The 4,324-nt window shown below is 40.0% G+C and overlaps 1 non-coding gene across 1 annotated transcript; it reads left to right on the top strand.

Moving 5' to 3' along the window:
* On the top strand, positions 1-73 carry Trnat-agu (transfer RNA threonine (anticodon AGU)). Its single transcript has one exon. It is a non-coding gene; the product is annotated as a tRNA-Thr (tRNA).
* The last annotated feature ends 4,251 nt before the right edge of the window (positions 74-4,324 follow it).

The raw sequence follows: 4,324 nt of genomic DNA, 5'->3' as shown, positions 1-4,324 counted from the left end.
GTCCTGATAGTGTAGTGGTCATCACACCCGACTAGTGATCAGGGGGACGTGGGTTCAAATCCCGCTCAGGGCAATTACAGTTTTCCCCAGAAGTTGTCCAGTGTTGAGTTTCCCATAACTTTCTCTCAATTTCTCCTCAACTTGGACTGTGAATCCATTTGCGATCCTCCTGGGGGTGATACGCTGTTGGCTCAAGGGATCTACTTAACTCCATCCCAGACATCAGCACTGCACTGATAAGGCCCAGAAGGCCGAAACAGTACTGTCTGCAGTATATATATAATATATATAATCCCGGGATACTCACGTTAGGCCAATTCACTATCTCGATAGCTGCGTTGCCAGCGTGGTTGTCCTGATGGTGTAGTGGTCATCACACCCTACCGGTGTTCAGGGGGACGTGGGTTCAAATCCCGCTCAGGGCAATTCTTCATGTTTTTCATTCGACATAAATAATCAGTTGATTTACGGGATGGGTTTCATTTCTTCATTCTACGGTCTATATAAATATATATATATATATATATTTTTTTAACGGAACCTCTCCTTCCTCCCCTTATATATATATATATATATACATGGAAACTACTCCACTCGGGTTGTGGATGTAGTTTCGTATGAGTTTTATGAGTGGTATATTTTCCAGTAAAACAATCCTGTCTATACAATAAATATCGCTTCGCCGCCGACCGTTTGGTACAGTTGGATGAGAATCGGACTACCGTGCGGGAGGTTGTGATATCAACTAGGACCGAACCAACACTTTGGGTCTTTAAATGACTAAGGAGAAGTGCTGCCTTTGTAATTACACCCACAAATGCGTAGACTTTCAATTCTTCGTGGATAGGGACTGTAAATTGTAGCCCCGTCTGACAACCCTTTAATTCAACTTTATTCAGTCAATTCTATGAAAGGGAAGGATACCACAGGTTATCCCCATCGAAGGTATGCCCACGCAGCCGAATGTAATTTACTGAGAGTCTATTTTGATGAGGGAGGAAAACCGGAGTACCCGGAGAAAAACCCTCGGAGTCAGACTGAGTTCGAGCCCATATACCACCTCGGAATCGAAGTTTGAAACCCGGGTCACAGAGGTGGAAGGCATGGTTGATAACCGCTAAGCCGTACTGACTCCCCTTGTTCATAGACTATATGGGATGTTAAGATTTTACTTACTTTTTGGAAAGTACAGCACAAATATTTCCCTGTGTTGTGATCTGGTCTGAATTGTGAGGGCCACAAGTTCAGTGGCCTTGTAACATTTTTCCGTGCTACTCTCATATATAACTGTTACACTGTATATGGAAAGACATACGTCACGGCTGCTTTATAGCTATACACTGTAGCTTAATCCATAGGGCTGGACGCCTAGATTGTTCAAGAAATATGCTCTCCTCCTTCTTTGCAAGAGTTACGAGGCTGACAAGCAGTGTCCTTTTCCCAAAGAGTAGTTATCAATTTTTGTTTCCTTATACAATAGACGAAATGCCCTCACCAGACGTGTACAGGACTCGAGGCCGGGTTGCAGGCTCACTTTTCAGTAAATCTTCTTCAGTGACATCTGAATTTTTGAGTGTTTCAAACACGGTTTATGTAGCTCATCATAAGAATGCTTTGGTAAATTTGTACTTTCACAAAGTTATGGAATCAAGCCGCAGCTAAATGTTATATCGTTGCACTCTGACAGTTGTCGTTTCCCTCAACATTTTGTGTGTGCGAATTTCCCTGGGGTGATGAGCTATGAGCAACCAAAGCAATGTCAACCAAAACCGCAGAAAACTTAAATAGCGCGGAACTACCTACGCTCCATCGTACAGATGTACAGTGGCATTTTCCTCAGAGAAATCAATAGGCCATTTGCAACAGTTTGTTTTAGATGATTGCACGAATATGCCATGCCGCAAGTCCCAATAAATTAGGTAAATTTGATGAAATTTCTAACTTTGATGGTAATTTTGATAGTAATTGTACGCAGTTTGGAGGGTTTCCTGTTCTATAAGTTTGAATGGCAGTCCGTTGGCTGTTAATCTGTCGCTTTGGTGAGGAATTGGAAGTTTGTTTTCGATTAAATTTCCGTGTTATGGTTCTAGGTTGTGGCCTGGGAGTTGAGTTTGCACTATAATAGCTTGCTCTTTGTTAAAGAATCAATCCTCTTTTATATTTCGTGCTATTATCTTTTCTTACCCATGTATGTATGTCTTTGTAAGGTATTAAGGTGGGCTCCGATGTTTTCCACAGATAACAAGGATTAGAACCCTTCGTATGGGCTTTAAACTTGCTGAATTATGCGTGTCCATCTTGCGGGTCGGGAACGAGCGAACAACGCCTAAAATAAAAGGCATTAAAAAAGGCAAAACATTCATTTTGAGTGGAAGTTTCATTTAATTCGTCCTGTCTCTTCTTTACTTTTCTGCCTTTTAGAATTGAGAAGAATTTTACGAAATACTGGAACAATGGTGTACGGCTTCCACGTAACAGTGTTATCAATTATCTATCCTAGCAGCCCGCGGTTGCTATCACTTTGTGGCAATGATGTAGATGAAAGGCTGCATCACCAAGATGTATTGTTTAGCCGACCCCTAGAGTTTATTTTTCGTCATCTCTCTGAACGTGGAATTGCCTTAGCTCTAGTTTCAGCTTTGTTCTAAATCTATTTCTTTTATAGCCGGGACGAGTTTGCATAAATTCTGAGTTCAAGTTATCTTTAAGGCCTATGAAGCGCTTTTCAGCTTTTTGCAATCAAGTGAAAATCCTTTTGCTCTATCATTTATTAACCTTATCATAAGGCCCCTATCTGCAGTCATTGTCTCGTATTTTCTCCTTCTCCCAGGAACAGCTTTCATGCGATCGTGAAACCCCACTGAGAATTAGTGACGAGATGAGAAAAACAATAAGATTAATAGCATTTGGTTGTGACTTAGAAGTTTCCGGTGAAGAGACCTTTTATTATTATGAATCTCTCTTTCATCATTTTCAAGAATGGTTAAATTTCACACCCAAAAGGAAGTAAGATCTTTCACTGAAAGATGTTTCTTTGAGTCTGTTGTTGAGGTCGTTTAATTAATTGCTCGTAGTTAAACCTATCGCTTTGTTTTGTTAGAATACTTTGTCAAGAGGTCGGGTGTTGAATTTCTGTGTAGTCCCGTTTGGATGTACCATTCTGACGAGAACTTCCAGTCTCAGGCTGTTCTCAAAGCAACTTATTTCCTTTGTGTACTTTTATCACCCCGAGGTACTTTTCTGTAGACGAAACAGCTTTCACAGGTTAACCTACGCTGGTCCTTTCTCTTTCTTCTCTAGAATGATGCAATTAGTTATGTCATTTTACCGCGGTTTGTTACCCTTGTGGTAAGCCACAAGTTGAGTCTAAAAAAAATATGTGTTTTTCTGTGTTCCATTTTTGGACTTTGGAAGCTGATAGTTATCGGTCACAGTATATGATTCATTTGCCATTAAATCTGCTAAAGGTGAATAGAAATGCGTTCTTTCGATAATTGAACACCAACCGAAACTTTGTGGGTGCCTTTAAAGTAGCCGCAATGAATTGTATTCCTTTCTTTCCATCGATCACCTCGTGTGTTGCATCAGATTTGAATAATTCACAGACAAAAGACAAATTGAAGCATTGCAATTTGGAAGCGAAACGCCTGCGGTGAGAATTTAAATGCAACACAGGACGCCTAATTGAAAACATCGCCTTATTGTACTGAGATGCAGTTGTCAAGGTTATTCTCGCTGCCTTGACTTTAACTCGCTCAATAATTACTTCTCTTTTACAAGGCACCCTACAAAGAAGATCCCATTGCCATAAACGATAAAGAAAATTGGAAAACACCGCTGTCGGCCAAATTAGGTCATCAGTTCTGCCGCCGGTGAATAATTGCATTGAACGTCCGCTACGGTAAAACCTAACTTAATGAGAGCCAAAGCAGTTGTAGTGTAAAAGTGTATTTTTATTCCATGAAAAAAAAGTAAATAAAAAAATCAAAACCTCCGTACTACTTGGTTCATCAGTTGCAAACAATTTACACCTTTGTAATTAAGAGATAACGCAATTTAATCAAGGTTGATAAACCATACGTACAGTTTTCCGCTTTCAATTTTATTTACTGTGCTTGAAATTTTCACCATCCAAATAGTTTGTGTTTCCCAGCCCCCTCTTTTTCCAATATTTACATAATATTATCGGAGGTTACGTTTATTATACGCATTTTTAGGAAACTTAGCTGTTCGATGAACATATGTTTACATGAAGCCAAGTTAGGTTTTTCTTGTTAGTAAGACAGTAAAAGGTTCATTCGGCTAAGTCCAACTAACAACGGAC

Source organism: Montipora capricornis, chromosome 6, assembly GCF_036669925.1.
Source record: "Montipora capricornis isolate CH-2021 chromosome 6, ASM3666992v2, whole genome shotgun sequence".
Lineage (NCBI taxonomy): Eukaryota > Metazoa > Cnidaria > Anthozoa > Scleractinia > Acroporidae > Montipora > Montipora capricornis.
Note: the sequence above shows the minus strand (reverse complement) of the source record. Positions and strands in the feature narration are given on the sequence as shown.